We start from the raw sequence: 21,492 nt of genomic DNA on the forward strand, positions 1-21,492 counted from the left end.
CACAAACTTGTGATTCAAACAATTTTCAAAGAATTCAAATTTTAACTATTCAAATTTGAAAACTAATGGCACTAACAGAAAGTTTATAATTTTTCTAAAACTAATGGCACTAACAGAAAGTTTATAATTTTGCTAACCTAAAAGCAAACAGAATTAAAAATTAAAGCAAAAAACAAAAGAAAATAAATAATGCAAAAAACAAATCAAAACAACAGGAAAAAACTATTTTTATAGTAAAGTTAATCATAAAATAAAATAAATAAAGCAACAAAGAAAACAAAAAAAACTAAAAAAGTGTTTTCAAATTTGAAAACTAATGGCACTAACAGAAAGTTTATAATTTTTCTAAAACTAATGGCACTAACAGAAAGTTTATAATTTTGCTAACCTAAAAGCAAACAGAATTAAAAATTAAAGCAAAAAACAAAAGAAAATAAATAATGCAAAAAACAAATCAAAAAAACAGGAAAAAACTATTTTTATAGTAAAGTTAATCACAAAATAAAATAAATAAAGCAACAAAGAAAACAAAAAAACTAAAAAAGTGTTTTCAAATTTGAAAACTAATGGCATTAACAAAAAGTTTATAATTTTTCTAAAACTAAAAGCATAAAGAATTAAAAAATAAAGCAAAAAACAAAAGAAAATAAATAAAGCAACAAAAAAACAAAAAAAATGCCACCTACTGGGCCACCACGGCCTGAATACGACTAGAAACCCTACCATGGGCCAGGATTCAGGCCCGCAGTAGGCCCACAGGCATTGAAGTGACAGATTAGGCCCGAAAGCCTGCAGTTGAGAGGAGCTCGGGAGGGTGGGCGCAGCAGCGCTTATAAACCACTCCCGAGCCATCTCAACTAGCGAGGTGGGACTAAACTTTTGGGCGCAGGGCAGCACAAGGCCATTGGTCCCGGTTGGTGGCACCAACCATGACCAATGCCCCCCTTTAGTCCCGGTTGGTGCCACCAACCGGGACCAAAGGCCGCCGCTTCCCGCCCTTTGGGCTGGCGAATCAGGCCTTTGGTCCCGGTTGGTGGCACCAACCGGGACTAAAGGGGGGCATTGGTCACGGTTGGTGCCACAAACCGGGACCAATACTCTATGTATATAAGCAGGGCTTAGGAAATTTTCAGTTTCTCATCGACCATTTGCCCCCGACGCCGCCAGGCTGCCCGTGCTCGCCGTCGTCGTCGCCTCGCGCCCCTGCCCCGTGCTCGCCATCGCCGCCCGCTCCTCGTCGCCGTCCCCCTGCCCCTGCCCGTTCCCGCCCCCGCGCGCCGGCGCCCTCGCCGCCCCCGCCGTCGCCTCGAGCTCCCCTGCTCGTGCGCGCCGCCCCGCGCCCCGAGCCCCTGCCACGAACTCGCCGTCGCCGCCCGCCCCTGCTCCGACGCGCGCCGCCCCGGCCCGCCCCCGTCGCCATCGCCCGCGCCCCTGCCCCGACGCGCGCCGCCCCGGCCCGCCCTCGCTGTCGCCTGCGCCCCTGCCCGCCTCCTCAGCTTGGTCCAGCCGCCGGCGCCCTCCCTTTGCAATTTTTTTTCATATATATACTTGTTATATATATATATATATATGCTTGTTTATATATATATATGTAATGATTTTTTATAGAATATGATGTTTTTTTCATAGATGATCACATATATGATGTATGCACGAATGTGGATGAAATATGATGTTTTTTGTTCATAGAACATGATGTTTTTTTAATTCACATATTTTTTTTGTTCATGAGAGAGGCGGGGACGTTGAGGGATCATAGATGTATTTTTTCAGAATTTTCTATCGTGCATAGACGGATTTTAGACCACGGGAGCACCCCCTCTCTATCGTTGCAAAATTTGCTAAGTGATATTAAGAAGGAAGGAAAAGAAGTGTAGGAAAGAAAGAAAATAAGAAGAGGAAAGAAAGAAGAAGAGGAGAGGAAGAAGAGGAGAAATAAATAAGAAGAAGAAAAAAGAAGAAAAAGAAGAGGAGAAGAAGAAAGGAATAGTGGAGAAGAAGAGAAAATAGAATATATTCTATTTTTTTCTTCTTCTCCACTATTCCTTTCTTCTTCTCCTCTTTTTTTTCTTCTTTTTTTTATTCGATCTTCTCCTCTAGCTATTCCTTTCTTCTTCTCCTCTTTCTTCTTCTTCTTCTTCTTCTTCTTCTTCTTAATTTTTATCGGGAACGAGGGTGTCGAGGATCGCCGAGGGGTCGAGGGTCGGGAACTAGGGTCGAGGGTCGTTAAGGGGTCAAGGGTCGAGGGTTTAAGGTTCGAGGGTTCTATAGGGTCGAGGGATCGAGGGTCGAGGGTTCCAGGGTCGTCTAGGGGTCAAGGGTTCCAGGGTCGTCGAGGGTTCCAGGGGTCAAGGATCACCGAGGGGTCGAGAGAGGTTTCCTAGTGTCAAAGTATTGAAGAAATCCATGGCTTCATCATTAGCCGGAAATAACCAGGGCATGACGAAGTCCTCCAAAGTTATTTTGGAATGGTGTCCCGGATAGGATAATTTGCCTTTTTGTATGAATTTCAGCAAAGGCCTTCCAAATAACAATATTTGCAAGGTTCTTGCTGAACTTTGTACCAAAAAGCAAATTATCCTATCTAGGACTCCATTCCAAAATAACTTTGGAGAGCTTCGTACCATCATGCACCTGTTACTTTCGCCTAATGATGAAGACATGGTTTTGTTGAATCCTTTGACACTAGGCAACCTCCCGACCCCTCGGCGATCCTCTCGAACATGAGAGGAAGAAGAGGATCGCCGAGGGGTCGAGGGTTCCAGGGTCGTCGAGGGTTTGAGGGGTCGAGGATCGCCGAGGGGTCGAGAGAGAGATTTCCTAGTGTCAAAGTATTGAAGAAATCCATGGCTTCATCATTAGCCAGAAGTAACCAGGGCATGACGAAGTCCTCCAAAGTTATTTTGGAATGGTGTCCCGGATAGGATAATTTGCCTTTTGTATGAATTTCAGCAAAGGCCTTCCAAATAACGATATTTGGAAGGTTCTTGCTAAACTTTGTACCAAAAAGCGAATTATCCTATCTAGGACTCCGTTCCAAAATAACTTTGGAGAGCTTCGTACCATCATGCACCTTTTACTTTCGCCTAATGATGAAGACATGGTTTTGTTGAATCCTTTGACACTAGGCAACCTCCCGACCCCTCGGTGATCCTCTCGAACATGAGAGGAAGAAGAGGATAAAAAAAGAAGAGGAAGAAGAAAAAAAAGAGGAGAATTAAGAATAGAGGAGTTCTTCTCCTCTATTTTTTCTTTTCCTCTTTTTTTCTTCTTCTTCCTCTTTTTTTATCGAGAACGAGGGTCGTCGAGGGACATAGATGTAGTGTCGTCGTTGTCGATATATACCCCCTCCCGATAGCTTCAACACGTGGGGGGTCGATATTACCCCCTCCTTGAAGCGTTCTCGAGGCCACCCCAAACCCTTGAAGCGTTGTCGAGGCCACCCCAAACCCTAGAGAAGCAGCGTCGAGGCCACTAATTAATATATATGATTCCTTACTATGATTAGGTAGCTAGTTCTATGTTTGCCACTAATATATCCATCTGTCATGTTTGAATAATAATTGCCATGTTGTAAATATTTGTAGAAACTATGGACACCGCCCGAGACGAAGCACAAGAAGCGTTGTTGAGGGACATAATCGCAGAAGGAAGTGATGCCGTCTCGTTGTTTCTCAACGACACCGATGGTCTGGAAGGAGAGGGTGAAGAAGCTGGCTACGTTGACCTAATGCCGGTGCAAGAAGAAGAACATGAGGACGGCTCCGGTGACCCAATGCCGGTGCAAGAAGGAGACCGTGATGACGGCTCCGGTGACCGAACCGAGTCCGGCCAGGTATATATATTAGTTAAGCCTGTGCTGACTAGCTGATTGATGCATTCATTGTTTTGGTATGTACACATATTAATTAAGTCTTTGTTCTTTTTTCTAGCCCTCCGAATCGAGCACAACTTCGGTAAAGAGACGAGGCCCGAAGAAAAAGTTGAGCTCGGATGAAAGGTTTGAGATCATAGCAATCGTGCCCGACGGCCAACCGATTGAACCCATCCGAACAAAGAACGCATTTGTTGCTCAGTGCGGGGTTCTGGTTAGGGACAAGATCCCGATAAGCATCCAGCAATGGTTTAAGCCGGCTATAGAAGACCCTGAGGTGTTTTATGTCAATGATATGCAGAAAAATGATCTTTGGACTGAGCTGAAGTCAAATTTCACCCTACCGCCAGAGGATAATCCAGAGAACCCAGTTAAAGAGCAATTAATCAAGTCTTTTGCTCTTAAGAGGATGGCAGAACTATTCAGGAGGTGGAAGAAAGAGCTGAATAAGTTTGTCGAAAATAATGAGACACCAGAATTCAAGGGCAGATATGAGAAGATCAGAGATCACTGGCCCGCATTTGTGGCCCACAAGACATCGGAAAAGAGTAAGAAGATGTCGGCGACAAACAAGCAAAATGCTGCAAAGAAGAAGCATCACCATCGCACGGGGTCAGGTGGCTACCTCATAGCCTGGCTTAAGTGGGCCAAGACTGAGAATGATCTGGTTGATAAAGGGATCGAACCAGAGACAATTAACTGGCCAGACCGTTGCCGGACTTGGTTCTTCGGGGCTGGCGGAACCTTGGACCCTGTAACAGGGAAGTGCATTTGGACGAACAATCAAATGGACATACCAGTCAGGAAGCTTAAGCAGTATATTGAACCAGCGCAGCAAGGGGCGTTCTTTCCAGACAGAGAGAATGACGAGCTCACAATGGCCCTCGGGAATCCTGAGCACCCTGGACGGACACGAGGCACGCCAGGCTCCATTCCGTGGAAGGTTGGGTTTCCGGACGCAGGCAGTTACAAATCCCATGAGAGGAGGAAAAAAGTGCAGCAGACCCAAATGCAGGCGCTGCAAGCAAGGGTAGACGCGATAGAGGAACAAGAAGCAAATCGCAGCAAACGTACTGCCAAAGCTTCCCCCGAAGCTACCCTGCCATCTCAGCGCAGAAGCAGCGTGGCTTCCATCGAGCTGCTTCAGCCGGAGCATGCCTTGATGGCTCCTGCCAGCTATCCCGTGGATGCTATCACGGAGTCTCAAAATTGCCACCTTATGACGCAATGGATGAATTTGAAGGTCAAGGTGGCTGTTGGCTCTATTTATCCTACTGAACCCGACGCAACTTTTCACTGCCGGCCAATTCCAGAAGGATATGCTAGGGTGATGGTGGATGAAATAACGGAGGGATTTGAAGACCTCCATCTTGACCACCCTACCGGTGAAGGGGAGACTCGGCTGGGGTCTGCTCTGAAGACTCCATGCCTATGGCGGAAGGAGCTTATCAACCTTCCGAACTGGATGCCTCCGCCTCCTCCTCCTCCTCCGGCGACTCAGGGCACTCCGCCTCCTCCACCGCCTCCTCCTCCGGCGAGTGACGATCAGGGCCCTCGGCCGGCTCCTTCTCCGGCGCGTGGCGGCACTCCGCCTCCTTCTCCGCCTGTGCCGGCGCGCCCGAGCAGCCAGCCTCCTCCTTCTCCGCCTCGTCAGCAAGGGCGGAAGAGACCCTCCGCCGCTCCGGCAGCTGCTCCGGCGCGTCGTAGTCCTTCTCCTCCCCCTCGTAAGCAAGTAAAGAAGACAACCGCTCCAGCTGCTCGGCCGGCGTCTAGCAGTACAACCAGAGGTGGGAGGACATACAGATTCGGTCCTTCTCTGAAGTGTCCACAGAAGTTACCATACAAGAGGACCCCGGAGGAGAACGCGAAGATCGCACAAACCGAAGTGGATGACTGGTTTCAAGGGTTGAAAGCAAAGAGACATCCACCTCCGGAGGAGAAGGTAGATCCGGTGAAAGTGAAGCGCACTCTGGCTGCCCTGGCAAAACCACCCAAGTCTCCGCCGAAAGGCAACTATGAGCGCATTATTGTAAAGACATGGGCCGAAGCGGAGCGGTTGGGAAGTACAGTCAGTGATCAAAGGCTGAAAGAACGACGAGCAGCTGGGAAACAAATTTCCCAGCTCGGCGAACAAGCAAAGCAATCGTGCCCCCCGCTCAAGGTGCCTAGCGACATCGTCGATCCGAGGATGGTGCCCGGTTATTGCAATGTTGACGATTACCTGCCCGACGATGTACATTATGATCCCATGGAGGTGCAGATACACAGATACGAGTACAGGAAGCCTCTCGTCAAAGATGAAAAATCTTTAACAACGATGATGCGAAGATTACATGATTGGTACTTGAAAATCTGCAGAGAGTCTGGGGGGGAGGAGTACTTTGTATGCGAGAGTTAAACCGGAGCATGACCTCGTTGGAATTGAACCGTTACCTATTCCATTTGAGGAGTTCTATGAGTTTTTCACTCAATTGGCCCGCGATAAAACAACGGTCACCTGCTACTGTCTGTAAGTACTACTACTTCTGTCATTAAGTCTCTCTATATAGCTCATCTCTTTCATTGCATGTATTTATAATTATCCTCACTATATTATGCAGATTGAAGATCGCCGAATTGAAGAAAAGACAAATCGGTGATATTGGGTTCGTTAACACATATCTCATAGATGCAACTGAGGTTGAACATCGTCCCGAAGATACCGAGGCCAACTTGCTACGATCATTCAAAAAAATGAAAACAAAGATATAATACTCTTTCCTTACAACTTCAAGTGAGTGTTACTGTCTTGTGCATATTCGGTTTCCCTTATATATTAGTCCAGGTTATAGTAATGTAATTGATGAGTTATGCATGCGTGCGCAGGTACCACTATATTCTCCTAGAGATTAGGCTTGAGCAGGGAGTAGTAACTGTCTTGGACTCTAAACGAAAAGATCCCCAGGAGTATGCGGACATGACTGAAATCCTCAAGAAGTAAGTTAAATCGATCATTATCCACCATATCAGCAACTTTGTTCATTTCCTGATATCAAGTAATTGTTTTCTTTGTCCGGCAGGGTTTGGAGAAAATTCACCAGAAAAGTTCCGGGACTGCCGAAGGAGCTGGAATTTAGACACCCGAAAGTAAGTACTATAGTAGCATGTTCCGCGCATCTCCTAGTGATTCAAGCGCTAGTTTCATCAATACCATTTAGCATTCTTGCTTATCAGTTTGATTGACCTCTAATTCTTGTAAAGTGATTGTGGCAGGAACAAGGGAATGATTTATGTGGATACTACGTCTGCGAGTCCATCCGCCACACGACCTGTGAGTGGGGTGGGTACTCTGACGAACAATATGAAGTACGTAAATAACAACATTCACAATTTTATTTTATTACCATCATTTGTGTTGAGTTTCATTCATTCATATATATATGTGTTGACCCCCTTCTTCAAATTAGATGTTTCGGAAGCGGGATGAACTCCTAGCACCGGCTCGCATGCGAGCAATTCAAGAGGAATTGGCGGCATTCTTTCTTGACCACGTGATCGCTGAAGACGAAGAATACTATGTGGACCGTGAGTCCGTATGATTATATTTGTAAGAGATAATTATTGTATATATGTAGCCGGTAGTATCGGATAGATATACGAGAACTTGTTGTTCGACCAATCTCTCAGAGAAGGAGAGGCGGTCGATATCACTTCTCTCTGTATGCATATATGTTCATGACGATCTTCTGTTTACTTCGTTTGCTTACTAGCTAGCTAGCGTGTCTAGTCCTCTCTATACGTATGTATAGTACGTAGCGCCGACCAAGCATGGACATAAGAGAGGACACTTCTCTCTATTAATTATAGCTAGCTAACACAATATATGAAACACCTAAATTAACCCCCCAAAACCCTCAAAACCCCCAACCCCCCCCCTTCAAAAAAACAAAAACCCCAGCCACAGAAATGCTGACGCGTGGATGCCTATTGGTCCCGGTTGGTGCCACCAACCGGGACCAAAGGGTCTCCTGCCTGGGCTCCGCGCACAGGCCACGTGGAGGCCCATCAGTCCCGGTTCTGGATTGAACCGGGACTAAAGCGCCGTGGCATTAGTACCGACCCTTTAGTCCCGGTTCAGGAACCGGGACTAAAGGCCCTTACGAACCGGGACAATAGGCCCTTTTTCTACCAGTGTGGTATAGAGAGTTCCAATGATCTCTGTATCAAAAGTAATTCTTTTTGCCACTTAAGGGAATAATTTTACGAGTCACCTCTCCCAAGGTACCCCGTTATGGGATCATGGTAATTGTTTCCTCGCTACTTTGAAACCCTCGTCAAATTGTTTCTTCTGTCCCTCCTAATGCATGTTTTGCCTCTCAGCTCCAGAGATGTTTTCTACGTCTCATTCCATGAGTTGATCTTGTGATCATTAAGATGATCCTAAGTTGCTCGAACCTCAAGAAGATCGATTCTTCTAAAATTCTCCCTTTCTTCTCATTGTCATGTTGGGTGTAGTTCTCAAAGCAAGACGTCGAGATCAAGGTGATGCAATGAATCAACATCCTCGAGAAAGACATCTGGATCGTGAAGATTATATTAGCTTGTGTCCCTCTGTCTTCTTACCTCACGACATGAATCTCGGGATGAGATTCTTGTTTAGTAGGGGTGAGTTGTCACATCCCTAGATCTGTTTTGCACTAGGCTAGCCCTTCATGTGTGCATCATGTTTAAATTTCTCAGAAACTTGAAATGGGGATGACAGAAACCCCCGGCACCCCCTGAAAACAACTAGGGTTTACTAATATCTTTTTCAATGAACCTGAAATGCCCTTATAAAATGTTCATCATCTTTGCCCTGGTCTTAAACCACTGACAAAAATGCTGCACAATTTTCTAGGTCATCTTAGGGTCACTTGATTAAATCCTATGCTATTTGCATTTGGGCATTAAAATACTATTAAATATTTTAAATGTCCAAATAATCCTAAACTGAAATGTTCCATGTTGGTTATATTCCATACAGTGAGCATGAGCAGTTTGGCGATTTTTGAAAGTGCCAAGGTATTTTTAGAAAAGCCACAAACTTGCAGAAATAAAAGAAAACAGGAAACAAAGGGAAACTAGACTTACCTGGCAAAGCCACCAGCCGGCCCACCTGGCGGCCCAGCACTGTGCTGGCCCGTGCCAGCCACCTGCTTCGTCCTCGCCAGGCAGGCAGGGAGGTGACGCCGGCGTGCGCGAGCTCGCCACGGCGCCAGCTGCTTGCCGCTCGGGCCCCTGGACGTCTGGACGACCTCCACGACGTCTCCCCGACCCCCCTGGACACCTCTATTCTCCCCCAACGCCTCTCCCTTACCCTCTCCCACCATGGCCGACACCGCCGCAGCCGCACCGCAGTCGTAGAAGCGCCCACCGCACGCGCCGCCGCCTGAGTTCGTCGCCGACGATGCTCCGGCCACCCAACGGGCACACCACCATGTCCAGTGACTTCACAGCACCACGTAGACCCCGTAGGAGCCGGCCTTGAGCCTCCAAGATCACCACAGCGACGAGTCCGAGCTCATCCGAGCTCCGGCCGCCGCCAAACTCGTCGCCGGCGTCGTTTCTGGTGACCCCGAGCCCAACCACTAGCACCATCCGATGCAGCTCGCTCCCAGCTACACGTAGATGCCCTACGTCGTCCATTTGGTCGCCGGAGGAGGAATCCCGCGCTGCTCCACGCGTCTGGCCTCGTCGACGTCATGTCGCCGGTGGGTTTGACCCATTTGACCATGTGGGCCCCGCCCCCTGGTCAAACCTAGACTAGGAGTTAAACTAATACTAATTTAGTTAGTTAGCTAACTGTGACACTGACCAGTCGGTCCCACTGGTCAGGTTTGACCTGGACCGCGCAGTTGACCTGCTGACGCAGTGGTGACGTAGTGCTAGCGCAATGCTGACGCAGTAATACATTTTCTGGACTTATTCTTATTCAGGAAATTCTCGAAAATAGTGCTAACTTCAAAAATTCATAGAAATTAATCTGTAACTCCAAATACAAAGATTTATATATGAAAATTGATCAGAAAAATCCAATCTATCCATCTGTACTGGTTTCATGCATGTTAGAGCAACTTAACTTTTCTGTTTAGATGAAACTAGATGATGCACTTATATGAGTTTATATTTTGGGTTTGCATTTGAATCTTTGATTCAAATGAACTCAAACCACCCTGTTCAAAGCTGCATTAGCCAAAACATACTCATTTTGCCATGTCATTGCATGCATCATATTGTTGCATATTGCCATGTAATGATTGAGTTACCGGTGTGATCTTCGTGGTAGGTTCTGCCTCCGAGGATATTCACGAGTATCCAGCTGAAGGGTAGTACCCCTCTACCACTCTGTCAGGAAAACAAAAACCCCTTGTTCATTCTGATACAATCCCACTCTCTCGCTCCTGCTCTCTTTTACTGCATTAGGACAACACCGATTCAACTGTTACATGCTGCGGTAGCTGAACCCCTTTTCCTCTGCATGACTTGTCATTGCCATAGTAAATAGATGAAACCCACTAGCATGAGTAGGAGTTGTTTGAGCCCTGATGTGCCTCCTCATTCATGCTTGTTTGTCATGCCTGCTAATGCTTAGAGTTGAGTCAGGTCTGATTCATCAGGAATGAATTGGAATGGTGATGAACATGTCCTACTATGTGTGAGCTAAGTGTGTGAACACGATTTGGTAAAGGTAGCGGTGAGAGGCCATGTAGGAGTACATCGTGGGTTGTCTCATTGAAACCGTCCTCAGGAACTGAGTTCTGTGTTTGTGATCCATGAACAGCTACTACCACGCATTGGGCCCGAAACCAATGGACCCTGTCGACTTATTAATCGCCTTGATCTCTGTCCAGGAGTTGCAACTAGTTTCTGGTGTTTGTAGGATATGTGTTGGAGGCCGTGCGTAGCGCTGGCCCTAGGGGTGGGCTATGATGCGGTAGATACACCGTGGCCCGGTGTACCGGGCGCCCGTTTGGTGTCTCGGGAACCCTGCACACATCGTTTGGGGCTGTGAGCGAAACCCGGTCTGGATCTCCTCGCGGATGGAACCGGAATAGGCGATAAACCTGGACTAGAGACTTGTGTGGTTAGTCAGGTCATGGCCGACTCCCTCGCCAGGCTTCCTCTTGAAGGTTGCCGAGATACACGACATGTACATGGTGGTAAGTGGCGAGAGCGTGTGTGAAGAAGTACACCCCTGCAGGGTTAAAAATGATCTATTCGAGTAGTCGTGTCCACGGTAAAGGACTTCTAGGTTGCCTGTATAGTTCATAGACAAGTGAAAGTGGATACTCTAGAATACGCAAGATAAGCGTGAGTGCTATGGATGGCGTTCTCATAGGGAGACGGGAGCGGATCCATAGTGGTGTATTGAAATGGTGAATATGTGGACTCGTGTGCGCCACCTCAAAAGAGTTACTTGCAGTCATAGTTCAGGTTAGCCACTGAGTCAAAGCTGGCTTGCTGCAGTTAAACTCCACCACCCCCTTTGTTGATACCGATGCATATGTAGATAGTTCTGATGGAAGTCTTGCTGGGTACATTTGTACTCACGTTTGCCTATTTTATGTTTTTGCAGAGAGACGTCAATCTCGCTAGTAGTTCCGCGTGGACTTCGACGTTTAGCTTGTTACCTCAGCTACGATCTTGTACCCTTGGGAGGGTCTTGTAGATAGTCAGGCTTCTCAACTTTTTCATTTGTAGTTGTCTGTACTCAGACATGATCATGCTTCCGCTTGATGCTTGTATGCTCTGTATGTTGGGTCATGGGACCCATGTTTGTAATACTTGGCTCCTCGGAGCCTAATGAGTAAATACTCTGAGTCGTAGAGTCTTGTTGTGATGCCATGTTGTATTTACACATATCGAGCATATTGTGTGTATGATTGAAATGCTTGATATGTGTGGGATCCGACAATCTAGTTGTTTATCCTTGGTAGCCTCTCTTAAGGGGGAAATGTAGTCTGGTGCTTCCACTGAGCCTTGGTAGTCCGCTACAGCCCGGTCTATCGGAGTCCTATTAGCCCAGCACTACTGCTCCGGAACACTTAGACTGGCCGGCATGTGATTCACTTTGTTCATGTGTCTGTCCCTTCGGGTAAATGTCACGCGGTGACATCCGGAGTCCTGCTAGCCTGCTACAGCCCGGGTTCCCAGAGTCCTGTTAGCCCAGTTGCTACAGCCCGGATTCACACGCTGCTGACCGACATGCTCGATGTTGTTTCATGTATGCCTGTCCCCATAAGTTAGTGCCACTTTGGGTTTACAACTAGCCATGTCGGCCCGGGTTCTCTGTCATATGGATGCTAGCGACACCATCATATACGTGAGCCAAAAGGCGCAAATGGTCCCGGGCCAGGTAAGGCGACACCCGTGTGAATACTGTGTGTGAGGCCGCAAAGTGATATGAGGTGTTACATGCTAGATCAGTGTGGCTTAGAATCGGGGTCCTAACATAAAATTTGAAGAACCCTAGCTAGGCAGAGGTAGGGGAGGGGGAGGAGCACGCGTGCTCACCTCGGGTGCCTGCAGCGAGGCAGGGGCAGGCGGCGTCGAGGTCGGGGTCAGGGCTCGGGCGCGCGGTGGAGGGCGGCGTCGAGGTCGGGGTCGGGGGCGGCGTCGAGGTTGGGGTCGGGGGCGGCGTTGAATCGGGGACGGGGCAGCGTCGAGGGTGTGCGAAGAGCGACGGGAGAGCGCGCGGCGGCCGATGGGAGACGGCGGCGGCGACAGCGGAGGAGCTGGATTTGGGGAAGTGGCCGTGGGGAAGAACGACCGCGCGGTTAAGTCAGAAGTAGCAGTAGCGCGTTCCAGGAAGTGCGCTACTGCTAAGCTAGCTACAGCGTTTTCCTCAATACGTGCTACTGCTATTCCTTTCTCTTTTTTCTCCTTTTTCATTTATTTTCTTCACATTTTATTTTTTCCTTTCACCTTTTTCTATTTCTTTCATTTTCATTTACTTTTCTATTTGCTTTCCATTTAATTTTATTTCCTTTAGCAGTAGCGCATTTCATCGTAAACGCGCTGCTACCAAGCAAGTAGCGGTAGCGCGGTTCTACGTAGATCGCTACTACTATGTGTAGCCTATCGGCTAAGCCGTGGGGATTTTAGTAGTAGCGCTTTTATCTTCAGGCGTGGTACTGCTACAATTGTATCTGTAGCGCCGTTTACACCAGCACGCTACTGCTACTTAGCACCAGTGTGTTTTTTTAACACGCGCTATAGCTAAAGTTCTGTGTATAAGGTTTTCCCTAGTAGTGCATGGTCGTGGCTCAAACTATCAGCCACTGGATGTCCAGAGTTGCCATATCTATAAGCGGGCGAAGACTAAACACTGTCACAAGCCAGGGCTGCTTCAACCGCATGAGATACCTCCACATCCATGGCATACCATCAATTGGGATTTCGTAGAAGGACTACCATCTTCTCAAGGCTATTAAGTGATCCTAGTTGTGATCGACAAATTCACCAAGTTTGGACATTTTATGCCGCTTAAGCACTCGTACACAGCACTGCAAGTGGCTCAATTGTTCTTTGACCACGTCTATCGTCTTCATGGTATGCCTGCTCGTATCATCTCTAACCGTGACTGTTCTGGTTTTGTCACGGCAGATGCCCTCGTGAAAGGGCTTAGGTGCAAGGCCATGGCTATGGTGATTAGCTTAAAGGGGTTGCGAGGGACGAGAGACGCGAGTTTACCCAGGTTCGACCCCTCACGGTGGAGGTAAAAACCTACTCCTGCCTTTGTTGATATTGCTTGAGTATCGATTACAAGGGAGCGGAATCGCTTAACCTAGCTCTCGATTGATTGTAACTTAAGTTTACTCGCCGCAGGGTCTCACCTTTATATACATAGGTCGAGGCCCTGGACTTACAAGAGTCCAGGTCGGATCATACAACGTGACCGACCCTGGTTCTAAGTCGCCTTGCCTTGCTAGGCAAGTCATCGTTGGGCGGCTTACACCTCCGGGTCACGCACCGTCTTCGGGTCTTGGGCCTTCATCTGGACCGCCTCGTAAGCCGCCTCCAGGCTCTCAGGTAATGATTCTTGGGCCTTCTTAACTTTATTACTGAGTCGCCAACAGTGTAACCCGGCCCCTCCTGGGTGGGTCACACCGTGGGGTTATATCCCCAACATTAGGCCCAGATTGATTTGAACTTATTCATGTCAATCTTCATCCTCTGGTTGGAGAGTCTTCTTCAATTCTTCTAAAGCTTCACCTTGAACAGATCTTGATGACCCACCATAAAAAACATGACGTCATGTTATTAAATTCAGAAAAAAACCTCAGGCCATCGGTACAGGTCCGGCCGTCGGCATAGCGGTGGGCTCGGCAACCTGGCGAGCGACGGCCGTTTGACGGAGTGAGGCCTATGCCAACAGAGCTAACGGGGGTCGTCGGCATAGCTATGCCGACGTCATCGATCCGCGTGCTCTGCCACGTCATCGATCTGAGCCCTCGCAGGTCCATGGGATGCACTACTAGGAGAAAGCCTACTAGTAGCGCTTGAAATACATGTAGCAGTAGCGCTGGGTCGAGCGCTACTGCTAACGCGCTACAGCTAAGTTGTAGCGGTAGCGCTGCCCTGGCCAGCGCTACTGCTAAGTATGGTTAGCAGTAGCGCTGCCCTGACAAGCGCTACTGCTAAATATCTGTAGCGCTGCAGAAAGGCAAGCGCTGCTGATAATCCAGCGCTGCTGCTAGATGCCTTCCAGCGCTGCTGCTAGTATTCCTGCTTTCACAGATTTATACCCCCTCTACGTATTTGTGATGTATTTGTACAGGCTCTATACAGTAGTTTCATCAGATCATAATAAACATACACTACTCACATCATATCATACACATACATTAGTCTCATCATAACATCATCATCATTCAACACAAATATCATCACATCTCAAAAATAGCGATACACAAGTCATGTCATGTCTTGAATAAGTGCAGTTGCATGGTCATGGCACACACACACAACACTGGTACGCGTCGGTGCATGTGCCTTAAAATTAGCTTCCCTGTGTCACTTGTAGTACACATAAAGTCCAAATGTTGTTAGAATTTAGCATCATAGTAATCATAAACTATTGGAATTGCTGATAGTTTTGGTTTCAACCCAATGTCTCGATGACCAAGGCGAGAGCGCCAAGTTTGTCATATACAAGACATTCTGGAAAAATATCTTGGACGCAACATGTCGTACGGGCTTTGCAGTATGTGTAGTATAATCCAGATGATACATAGAGAATGTGCTTGCCATATCCATTGCATATGGTAAAGAGAATTAGTCCTCTTTGTTGTCATCATAAGTTTCACTATGGAAACTATTTTGACGGATACCTCTATAGTTTAGTAGGGTACAAGTTAAACTAGGAAGCAATAAAGCATCCTGACGTTACACGAAAACCCACAGGAATAGTAAATATGACTCGAGTTGAGCCAACAAATACCTCATCGCGTCTAGAGATTCTAAAATATCTCCTTTTTCTCAATGAGAGTGGAAACATTTCACTTCCCTGGGTATAGAGTTTGTGGTGCATATGTCCATAAGGCACATATCATCATTCATCATATTGACTCCCATAGAAATCTATATATATAGACATGAAAATTCTCAATATGAAAATCACTGTAAGATATATAGTATACATACAAATGTATTTATACCAAGGTGTTGATAGAATATATACAATATATTGTGATATACAATATATGGTGACAACAATATTTATGTCATTGTTAGAACATCGTAAATGGGCATAAATTATGTTGACCACTCAGAAGATTGAGAGACTATTCATAGTCTCCAAACATGTCGGTTGAGGCATATTCGACCACACGTTCTCTGTGGCCATAGGATCCCGTCATCACTAGTGATGTCGGGTTCAAGGTTGAAGTGAGTTTCAAACCTTTGCCCTTGAGTTTATTGTATCCCAGGAATTGCTGATACTGAATAACTAGATGCTGAGATCTAAATCTAATGCCTTATAATGTACCCCCTCTGTTCCTAAATATAGGGTGTATAACTTTTGGCACGGAAATTAAAGAACACATGTGGAGGAAAAGTTTCTCAAGTTTTGGGCAAGATTACACCTGACTAATTGACATGAGAAAATAGAGGAGCTTTCCTGACATAAGGAAATGTAATCAAATCCCTTAAAAAATTATCCAAACGAGTGGTGCAACGCAATACACCTTATATTTCAGACTTTTTCTCAAAAATCTATACACCTTATATCAAGGAACGTAGGGAGTATAAGACAACATTTTTCTGTTAGCGGTGTGATCCTGAGCAGAGGTGAATCTAGGATTGCACACATTATCCCATGAGACACAAGAGCGATTATGATGTCCATGGCCTAGATAGGGTAGTGGTGGCCATCAAGGGCGAATGCCTTAAATTCTATAGCCATATGTTACCTCTATGGGTAAACCATAGATAATTAATTTATAGCCCGTAAATTAAAGACCATCATGGATGATGTTGTAATGAACTTAGCAAAATCAATGGGTATTTCAAGAAGTTATCTTGAAACAATTAGTGTGAATCTCAAATTGCTAAATATGACACCTTGAAGATAATCTCCAAAATGGAGTAGATCTCTCAGCACTAGGGAGTATAATCTGATGAAATTAGTAGATACTCACTCGTAATGCCTTTTGTCATGACTTAGTAAAATGTGTGGGACAGCACTTTGTAAAGCAATCATAATGTCGAAACGACAAAATGTAGGCTTTAGCAGTAGTCATCGATAATCTTCATAGGCAGTAGATCCATATGACTACCTTGTGATCCCAAGCATCAATTTGAAGAAATCACTTTGAATTTTGCATATGTATTTGCAAGAAATTGAAAATCTCAATTGCAAATAGACGTATTAATCTCGACATGTGTTTAACATGGAAGTAAATACATCATAGACAATATTCAGGAATACCTAGTATTCAATGGAGAAACAGTATTGCATAGATACTGAATTTATCTTTGCAAGAGTTTAAAAAATCTCAATTGCAAATGGATGTAATTAATCTCGACATGTGATAAACATGGAAATATATTACATCAACTTAAGATCTGGAATACATCTCGGTACTCAACAGATATACACTACTATTGTAATGAATAGTAATGAATGTTGCAAACTTGATGCTCAAGTGAAAAACTTGAATTGTATAGACCTTAAATTAAATGAGATGATCTCGTATTAAGTTGCAAGATAATTCAGCAGGGTGAATTAATATTTTGCGATAGAAAATTGATCTCAGTTGCAATGAGATTATTTTGCGATAAAAAATATACATTTCTCAATCACAAATCAATATTGTTGTGCGAGAAAACTTAATCTCGATCGCAAAACAATGTCATTATAGTAATAAGACATGTTATAGAGATTGCTAAAAAGCAAACATATTGAACATGCCACATAATGATCACATATTTTCTGGAATGTTAAAACTCAACAGAAAAAGGGCTGAAAAGCGGTGGCCCAACCTTATGCAAATGGGACACGCTGGGGAGCAAGCGAGAGCAAGCGGGCAGTGGCCGTTCTGTCCCGTGGGGGAGCAGCCAAGGCGCATGGTTGGGGCACCGCTAGGGATGTGGACGAAAAACAGCAGCAGTTGCCGCTCGATCCGGTGCAAGAGGAAGTGAACGCATGCCATGGTACCTTTTTTTCTTCTTTGTTTGCATCTCTCAATCGATGGGCACTCCTCTGTTTTCACTTGCTCTTCCCTGATCTTCTTTTCTGTTACCTTCCCTGATTGAGAGACTCGCCGGGCATGGCTTGCCGCGGAAGAGCCTCACCGCTGTGCCGCGAACAGGCTGTGACCATGTACGGCGCGAGGCTGCCGCTTGGAAGCGCTTCCGCCGGGCCGAGGGCCACTGCGGTAGCGGGCGCCACCACGGCGAACCAAGGGCTGTAGCCGTCAAACTCGTGGGCGATGCAGTAGCCAGGAACCGTCGCGCCGATGGAATTGCTCCGCTGGGAGCGTGCTGATAACATGTTTGAGATCGAACAAGAGATGAATGAATAGTAAAGCAAAACTGTTGATCTCTTTCATTAATGATTAGGCTTATACACAATCTGAGAGGACGCAACAGAGGGATGCGTCCGTTCCCAAACAGCGCATCGAGGGATGCGGTTGTTGCAGAGGGGCCGTTAGGACAAGGGGAGATTTCCCTACAATTAAGTGTCTTAATTAAATCCTAACACAGAATATACATCCACCGGCACACCTTATGCTCGCACAAATACGGCAGTTTATACTCTACGACAGAAAAGATGAAGAGAAAGAGGCTAAAATATTAGCAACCAATAGATAAATACCAATTTAGTGTAGACGGACATTTTCAGAAATAGATGATCAAAATAAGCCACAATTATGTTTAACTCTTCAGTTGTACTGCCATTCTACAGTTCGTCCGATCAGTTATTCACTGATTAGGTTGCCTTTAACTGTCATCACATACTGCAATTGTAAGTTGCAAAAAAGATATTTCATCCGGACCGGACATAGATGAACCAGCAACAAAGCACGTTTGTCGTCAGGAGTTGCGACCACCAAATTGAATACTGAACATCAAGGATCAAACAACATATGGAAATATTTGAACAGCTACAAGTGTCATATCTCTGACAAAAGTATTGACTCAAATAATTCCATAAAGTAAGACTGGACTTCTCATCTGAATGTGTTTTACTGTTTGTGCGTCTTAATTAACCCTGCAAACAGAAAGTAACTTTCGGCGAATGAACAGTAGAAAAGTTTAATAGTAGCATAGTTACTCCATAGTTCAGAACATTCACTTGATGTTCAAGACATAATCATAAGCACCAACTGATGACAGAGAAGGTGCTGTTGCGACCTTCCAAAATGACCAGTTCTACAAGTTTCAGTAATAATAATTTAGAGAAACTTGGAGCAAAACACATGACTCTTATAGGATAGCATAGATAGATACTCCCAAGGGCATAGCAAATCAAGAGCTGAACATCCAGGCATACTCCCAGGGTGTAGGCTCATCTTCTTTTTGCATCTCACCTTCTGGAATTGGAATAATGATCTCTTTGAGACGACGCGGAGTAAGATCCATACGATACTGTCGCTTCCCAATCTTCGCATCCTTAAGAACTTGCCATTAATGTCGCAATGCAACACGTGTTTAGCATTGAACTAAATCAGCAGCTCATGGTCGCTGAGTATACGTTAAGATACCATTTGTGCTTATGAACATATGGATGAGTAGTATATATCACTACATGAGTGTCAAGAGGTTTAGCAAGTGTCAAGAAGTTTAGCAAGTGTGTTTGTCAGGCACTCGGTAAACATTTAGATTTATGTCCTTTTTCCTTTTTTAGCAAAAAATACTCAGTAACCATCGAACACTCTATGTATCTATAGTTTAACACGGTAAGATTGAGACATTCGGTATATATTGGACATGTGTCCATTCTAACCGCAATTGAGAGAAGGCGGACAACAGAACCCACTTTACCGAGTGTTTTTTTAATTCAAGTGCACGAATTCAATATGGAGAACCACTGGTTATATATTCAAGAACTGCAGCAGAAGATTTATGATAACTGGTCTCGTGGACAGAGTTTTTTTTCCAGCGGCAACTAGATTTAACTTCAAGTTTTCGGTGGCTCAGGGCAGCATTGCGGCAGTGGGTAACTGGTCTCGTGGACGGAGTTTTTTTTCCAGCGGCAACTAGATTTAACTTCAAGGTTTCGGCGGCTCAGGGCAGCATTGCGGCAGTGGGCCAAGTAGAAAGCTATTCTTCAACTTCTCATTGCTAACAACAAAGTTCTGTTAGGGGGGCGGCACGGGTGAAACCCTAGCCGCCGTCCCCGTCTCCCCTCTCCTCCATACACCCCACCACCGCCGGAGGAAACCGACGGGTAAGGCCCGTTCGGTGGACGGCGGTGGCAGGCTCTCGTCCTCTCCTGCCGAGGGGACCTCCGGCCTTGCGTGGGGGCCGGCCCTAGACGGCATTGGCGCTTGGCGGAGCTCGGAAACGGGGCGGCGGCCTCAACCTTCTGGTGGTGGCATGGCTGAAGCGGCTGCGAGGGCAGCGTGACGGCCGCCTATGGATCTAGGCGGTGCTGGCCGCGGCGACTTGTGCGGCGCTGGATCAAGATTTGAAGACGGAGATGCCATCCATAGCGGCGGCGGTCACTTGCGATATGACTATGATTCGATCTGACTCCAATATGAAGATTAGGGACATGGACGACCACGGCTGCAACTGGACAACTGAAGGGATCCTTTTCCCAAGTTCGTCATCAGTTGATGGCGAGGATGGCATGGGTCTGTCGAAGGTGCCCTTATTGTGGGTTTCGGTGGCTCCTGGCAGTCGCGTCACCGCCCGTCAACAAGCTCATAGGAGCATAGCTTTTCCCATCAGAATTGTGTATGTGAGCAATGGACAATGGTTGGAATGCCAAACATTCATACGTTCTGAGATGTGATGTTCCATGGTCCTTGTGCACGAGGATTATGCATATTCATTGCCGAGTGATCTAGAACACGACGCATGTGGGCGTTTGTCTGTGTTCGGCATTGTCAAGGATTGAAGGAATGAAGGGGGTGGTCCAGCGGTTGCAACAACACTTCGTGGTTGTGTTTGGTGGTGCTACTTCAGAACCGGGACTAGAGTTTCAGGGTGAAAACCCATGGTGTATCCTTCGCCGGCCATACCTGGCAATGGCGGTATCTTGATATCGTTACCTTGTTGAAGGCATTGCATGATGTTGCTCAGTTCTTCTCTCTGGGTGAAAACTCGGGATTTAGTATTTGACTGAATCCGACAATGGTGACACTTGTGTGTCCTTATCTTCTTAAAGACGTTGCTTTTGGAGAACCTACTCGCAGCCTGTGTGTTGTCACGGTAGTGCTTGGTATCGTTGTTGGTTACGGCATGCCTTAGATCTACGTTTTTTGTTTTCGTTATTTTTTCTTTTTTTTTGTTCTGTGCATCCTTGATGCCTCGAGTTGCTCGTGGCCTTGAGTTGTTGCAGAGGCCGGGTGTACTTGATATTAATATATTATCCTTTGTTGAAAGAAAAACAACAAAGTTCTGTTGGATTAAGTCGGAGACAGCCGTGGCAGTGTAGGCATCACACCAATGCTTATTGTCGGATCGAATACCCGTGCATTTCGAGCATTCCAAAGTGTGGCCGCGCGAGCTGCGAACAGTACATCCCATAGACGGCCAAACCATCCTAACACTTCATCAGAGTGCACAAACTCCACAACACTGACAGCAGTAGCGACCCAATGTAGCACTCCAAGCTTTCGCGAGATCACATCTGAAGCTGGGCAGAGATCACAACCATCATGGGATGCCTTGTGTTCAATCTACCTCGAAAGGCCAAATGAAGAATTGCAGTCGCGGCCAAACGATTCCGCTGAAAGTCGACTTCCTCCTAGCACCCTTCTGCCTCATTGAGGACCTCGCTCCGGCCATGACATGTCTGTGTTTCGCCTTTCGGCATGGACGGCGAACCCCGACGGGATCCCCCGCTCCTCCGAGCTCCTCCTGCCGCCGCGTGATGGCATCGCTCTGGATGCTGACCCGGACTGTGTCATGCGCTTCGCGCGCCC

The 21,492-nt window shown here is 46.4% G+C and overlaps 1 long non-coding RNA gene across 1 annotated transcript; it reads left to right on the plus strand.

Annotated features, from left to right (window-relative positions):
* Positions 1-15,716: 15,716 nt before the first annotated feature.
* LOC125523726 (uncharacterized) lies at positions 15,717-17,703 on the plus strand. Its single transcript, XR_007290356.2, has 2 exons — positions 15,717-17,548; positions 17,652-17,703. It is a non-coding gene; the product is annotated as an uncharacterized LOC125523726 (long non-coding RNA).
* Positions 17,704-21,492: the final 3,789 nt, after the last annotated feature.

This window comes from Triticum urartu, chromosome 7A, assembly GCF_056163025.1.
Source record: "Triticum urartu cultivar PI428250 chromosome 7A, HENAU_Tu73, whole genome shotgun sequence".
NCBI classification, from domain to species: Eukaryota; Viridiplantae; Streptophyta; class Magnoliopsida; order Poales; family Poaceae; genus Triticum; species Triticum urartu.